Here is a 6,325-nt window from a genome sequence, read left to right as displayed (position 1 = left end):
AAATAAAAAAAATTAAAAAATTTAATAAAAAATAAACAAAATTGATTAAAGAAATAAAACTAAATAAATATTAAAAAAATAATAAATAAAATTAATTAAAAATAAAACTAAATAAAAATTAAATAAAATTTTAAAAATATAATTATTAATGCAAAATTAATGAACAAAATTAATTTAAAAATAAAATTAAAAAAAAATTAAAAAAAAATTAAAAAAAAAATATATAAGTATTAATGAAAAATAATAAATAAAATTGATTAAAAAATTAAAATATATATAAGTAAGAATGAAAAAAATAATAAATAAAATTAATTTTAAAAATAAAACTAAAAAAAATCAAAAAAGATAAAGGGCAGTACAATCATTTAAAGGGGGGGGGGGGAGGGGGGGGAGGGGGAGGGGAGCTCGCGGGGAGGTGGATGACGAGGAGTTGATTTGGGCGGCGAGGAGGTCGGCCTGCGCGGCGTTGGAGGCGTAGCAAAGGACAAGGCGGGCGCCGAGGGAGGTGAGGTGGAGGGAGATGGCTCGACTGATACCTCGTGAGGCGCCAGTGACAATGGCAACTCGGCCGGGTAGGGGGAGGCGGACGGTCTCGTCGGTAGCCATGTCTAGACTTCAAGATCGTCTTCGCCTCTTCGATCTGATCTCTTCATGCAAAGCGAATGGAATGGATAATTAAAAATCTAGATTCATTGTCCTTAAACTAAATTTTATTTTATTTTCAAACTTTTTGAATAGTCAAATTACTAAAAAATTTTATATTCAGATAAGAACTTTTTAATTAATAAAATTACTAAATTATTTAAATCTTTGGAAATTATTAAAAACTTTATTCAGTTTAATTTTATAAAATTTCTTTTACTGAAAAAAATACTTGTCAATAGTATTATATAGGTTGTTTATGTATTGGAAAAAAATAATTTTTATAAAATTTAATATTTCAGGTACTATTTTTAACTCTGAAAATAAATCTAAACCATACCAAATAATATGTCATGTTTTAAAATTCTCAAAATTTAAACATGTCAACGGTAAAGAAAGTTATCTAAAAATATAAGGAGAAACTAAATACGATCATTCTTATTTAATATTTTAAAAAATTAACATATTGCTTTACCTTGAATGAATGAAAAATCCCTAGTTATCGAAAAAGAGAAAGGAAAAAAAAAACGAAGAGCAATCAATGATAAAAGAGGGAAAAAAAGCAAAGAGTATCACTAGTCAGGAAAGAGAAAATTATTAGACTAAGAGCATCCACAACGACATTAATGCATGAGGCATTAATGTCGACGTGGACACCTTTTTTAATATTGTAACATTAACGTATTCAAATCTTTGAACGTGTTAATGCTACATATTCAATTAAAAAAATAAAAAAATACGTATTAACATTTGTGCATGTTAAAAGTATTGCAGATGCTCTAATGAACGAGAGAAGGAAAGGGCATGATATCATCTAAACTATGAGAACGCAAATATTTTTAAGATAAAAAAGTGTAGTTTTAAAAAATAAGATATACAATTAAAAAAAAACCAACAACAAATTGATCTTTTTAAATTTGATATAAAATTAAAAAGATTTTTTAAAAAATAAATATAAATAATAAAAAAATATTTTTTTAAAAAAATTATGACTTCAATTTTATTGGGACTTTATGCATAAGACACAATGACTTATGTCTAGAGTCAACAATGAATCTATATGATCATTATTGTGTACAATCCTTCTTTCTACCATCTAGGGAAAAGAGATTAAACCTGTAAAATATCGAAAAATAACGGATAATAATAAGGGAATTTTTCGGAATTTTTGGAAATTTTTCGGGAATTTTTCGGAGCTCGTATAGACGAGTTTACGGGGATAAAAACGGGGCCCGGAAGAACCTGTTTAGGTTACCCATTTAAGCGAGGAAATGTTTATTTTTATATTTTATTTTCTTTTCTCTTTTCTTTATTCTTCCTTTTCCTCGCCGTTTCTTCTTCTTTGCGCGCGCCCGCTTCCTCGCCCGAATCCCTTGTGCCCTAACCGCAGAGGCGGTTTCCTCTCCTCCTACTTCTTCTCCTTCTCTTCATTTCTTCTGCCCGATGCCACTTCATCTCCTTCTCCTTCTCCACACCAGCGACGCCGACTCGACAGCCCTAGCGCCGGCCACCGCGAGCCCTAGCCATCGTCTTGGCCGCGCCTTCTCCACCCGACAGCGCCGGCGACACTCGAGCAGACGCCGCCGAGGACCCAACTCTAGCCTCTGCCCCGACTCCAGCGACGCCGTCCCTGTGCCCTAGTTCACCACCGCCTCACCGATTCTCATCTTCCTCGCTCCGTCGGTGCCCTAGGTTCATCGCCGGCGCATCTCTGTGGGGTTGCTTCTGGCCAGGAGCAAGGTATCGGTGCCCTAGTCTCCAGCCAACGTCTCCTTCTCGCCGGCAGCCGAGTCCCTCCCACCAGCCGACCGTCGGTCTTTCTCCCGATTTCGTGCCGCCACTACAGCAGACGCCTATCTCCCTTAGCCACTGAATGTCTGGCACCGTTTGTGGTGTTGCTGCAGGTCTCCACCCTTAGGTATAATGTGTTTCCTTGTCCCTAGCTGTTTTTGTCTAGTTAATTGCTAACCACAGTTGACCATCGGAGGGTGTTTTGGATTACAGATTTTTGGCTATGGTGATTCCTGTTGATTGCTACACAAGATCATAATAGGAAAGGGGCGTAAATTCTGACAGGGGTCAGTGGTTCTTGTCTCTCACAGCTGTATTAGATCCTTCACCGAGTTGTGCAGATTTAAATTGGGTAAGATACTTAATTGAGTTTGTTTGGATAGGTTTGATTCATTATATAGTTGGTGGTTTATGTGTAGTTAGGTCGACTTGTGGTTAAGTTAGGAATGGAACCCTAAGCTTTGGATTAGGGATAGTTAACTGTGATTAACTATTTAATTAGGGTTCCTGGAGAAAAATAATTTGGTTGAGCTATTTTGCTTATAATTAAATTTAGCTAAACTATACGATTTATTACAGGACTTTGATTCGAGACGAGTATCTCGATTATCAGATTGGACCATTTCAATTGGAGGCGGGTACTTTTAACTTTATGTCTTTGATATGCATAGTAGTGAATTTAACAAATATCAACAATTATGTTTCTTAATTGTTTCGGTTAGTCACTACCCGATACCTGTTACATGTTTGGTTGATTGCTTGTTTTGCATCTCATGTTATTACTTACCTGATTATACATGCTTAGGGGTAGTGATATAACCATGCTTCACCATGTTCAGGACCTAGGTGTGATACCTTATCTGATCTGTGTACCCTTGATATGATTTATTGATTATGGTGCACATCATATATGTATATAGATTTGGTTCAGTATATTACCATGCTTAGTGTCATGCACCATTCGCATGATTGCATGCTGTGTGATAGATTGCTTCATTATTGTCGAGCACATCGCCAGTTTCATCACTGTTCGGTGCTCCGTTGTGATGCTCATGGGTAGCGTGACGCAGCGTGGTAGCACGTCAGTTTGCTCGTTCGGTGCTCCGTTGGTCCGCTCATGGGTAGTGTGATTGCAGCGTGGTAGCACGTCGAGATCCCTCCCTGTCATCGTGTACCGGGAGATGAGAGTATTGCGCTCTCCCATTTATGATTTGGGGTAGGAGTATGTGTGCACTCCGACAACATCCCGTCCACTCGGTCACTCATCAGGAGTAGTGATGCAGAGTGCACGGTTGTCATAGCCTTACCCACTCGGTCCCACCATTGGGTGTGAAATGGCTGACTGGCGTCAGGGGTGACCATGACTACATTGGCATCATACACATTGATGCATTTATTTCTTGTGATTGTGTTTGCTGCATTTATTTGCTGCATATTGGTTGGATGCCCATGCTTGACATGCATACAGGATTTCTATACCTCTCGGACTGTTTATCCTTGTACCAGGTCCTGGTTAGTACAGTATTCTCCTGGTTATTTCAGTTTGCATTTACCTTCATTACGTCAGAAAACTGTACGCATGATTAGTGTTAGTTGTTATTTCCTTACTATGTATATCAGTTGTACCTGCTGAGTGTTGGACTCACACCCTCCTCCGTTGCTATTTTCAGGTTGATGCTGTCCGGAGGAGATCCAGTCGCTAGTCCCCTGCAGTCCACGAGGATGGTTATTTGTCTTTTGGTGTTCTTTTCTAGACTATGTTCGGACTTGTTCCATTTTGGATACTTTGGATCTTGTATGGATTGTTTTACTTGTGGATGACTTTTATTCGGATTTATTTTTACTACATGCCTGCCTAGAGGGCAGAAGAGGTAAGTTCGTTGTGATTTGAGCTTTATGAGTGTAGTGGAGTAGGATATCGGTTTTGAGTTTTATGAGTGTAGTTGAGTAGGGTTGTTTTTTAGTCATATTATCCCTGTTCTAGTTTGTTATCTATTTAACTGCGTGGATGACTGTGTGATATATTTTATTATTGTTATTATTCCAGCCGCATGTGGCTGAGGTATATGGTGGTGTAGAAAGTTTCAGATTGTCTGCCGTACAAGGGAGATGTTGCCGAAATTTCTTCGGACAGGGACTCCTCCGGGGCGTGACAAAACCCTAAAATAGTAAATAAGTTTTTGCTGCTAAAATAGTGACAAAAATAAGTTTCCCCTATTTTTTCACTCTACATTTTTTCTTCCCCTAAACCCTAAATCTAGATTTTTCCTCTCCGATCAATCTCCAACTTCTCCTATCTGATCTCCGACATGCATCTCCTCTAGATCTCCAACACACATCTCATTTGTACACCTCCCCTTCCCTCTCCTCTCATCTTAAGCCAGGGCTAGTAAGGTCGGCTGCGAGCTCGACCTACCGTGAGCTCTACCGCAAGCTTGGCCGACTTCGACCTTGGTTGGCCGACCGTGACTTGGGTCGACTACTTGCTTGGCCTACCACGAGCTTATCCAGTCGCAACCTTGGGCGGTCGTAAGCTTGGTCGACCACGAGCTATGTTGTTTCTAGCCCATGTTTATTTTGTGCCTTTTTGGGTTTCCATTCAATAATCTTGTATGATAAGTTGTTTCTCACATTGATGAATAAGATTTGTCCTTGTATGATATCCTAGGGAATAGATACCAAAAAGGAGTAGTGATTCTCTTTAGGAAGATATATATCTAAATATTATATGTTTATATTTATTATCTCACATTGTGAGATATGTGTATAGTTGTGATCTCATCTATACACTTGTTTTTACATGTAAATCTCACTAATTCTATCATATAATGTTATTTTACAAATATAATTATGTCAGATATTGTAACAATAAATGTGAATAGAATAAAGATATTTAGATATCTCTACAATGACATGATATTGTACATTTTGGGCCTAAGCCCTCATGGTTTTATTTTTGGACTCTACCAAAAAGACCTCATACCAATGGAGATATCTTTCCCTTATAAATCCATAATCTTTCATATGTATTTTCAATGTGAGACTTTGTTGCAATCTTGCAACCCAACAATCTCCCCCTCAAATGAAGGATCACAGGCTTCCCACGTTCAATCCTCGACCCACCAAGTCTTCTTGCCCCTCGGTCCACCCGACCTACTAAGACTTCCTTGCCTAGCCGCAACTAGGACTTCCTGCCTGGTGTCTGGTCCTCTTGATCCGGACATGGGAGCCCCCACTTCCTTTGTTCAAGGTATAATCATATTAGATATTACAACAATGTACCGTGTTTGAATTGTGAATGGAATAAAGAGGTAGAGAAGAAAAGGATTCTATTATGCATGAGTTTTTTAGTCTTATATTAGGAGACTCTTGGCTTTATTGCTGATTTAGATTATGCCACATGCATTGATGTTGTGAGTATATGCATGGGGAGAGGCTCTCTCTCTCTCTCATATGTGGGTACGCATGGAGTGTAAATTTAGGGCCCAAATTTGTATGAATTAAATTGACTCGTGTACGAATAGGACTTGCAAGCATCGAATGTCGGACCGATTGAGGGAAAATTTGTCCAAATGAATGAACTAATATTTTGCCACCTGAATATCTTTTTGCTACTTGGTTAAGAGTGCAACGGAAACATTAAACTCATTAATAGTGATTTTGTAATGTCTTGACAATAATGGCTGGCATTAAATCCATTAATGGTAATTATGTAATGTCTCAACAATAATGACTGATATTAAATCCATTAATGATGATTCTATAATGTCTCAGCAATAATGACTGACATTAAATTCATTAATGGTGATTTTATAACATCTTGGCAATAATAACCAACATTAAACCCAATATTGAACGGTCATAACTCGGTCATTTATTACATATAGGGGTG

At 37.8% G+C, this 6,325-nt stretch overlaps 1 long non-coding RNA gene across 1 annotated transcript; it reads left to right on the top strand.

Moving 5' to 3' along the window:
- Positions 1-1,992: 1,992 nt before the first annotated feature.
- LOC122003640 lies at positions 1,993-3,068 on the top strand. Its single transcript, XR_006118014.1, has 3 exons — positions 1,993-2,560; positions 2,647-2,785; positions 3,013-3,068. It is a non-coding gene; the product is annotated as an uncharacterized LOC122003640 (long non-coding RNA).
- Positions 3,069-6,325: the final 3,257 nt, after the last annotated feature.

This window comes from Zingiber officinale, chromosome 7B (genome assembly GCF_018446385.1).
Source record: "Zingiber officinale cultivar Zhangliang chromosome 7B, Zo_v1.1, whole genome shotgun sequence".
Classification (NCBI taxonomy): domain Eukaryota; kingdom Viridiplantae; phylum Streptophyta; class Magnoliopsida; order Zingiberales; family Zingiberaceae; genus Zingiber; species Zingiber officinale.
Note: the sequence above shows the minus strand (reverse complement) of the source record. Positions and strands in the feature narration are given on the sequence as shown.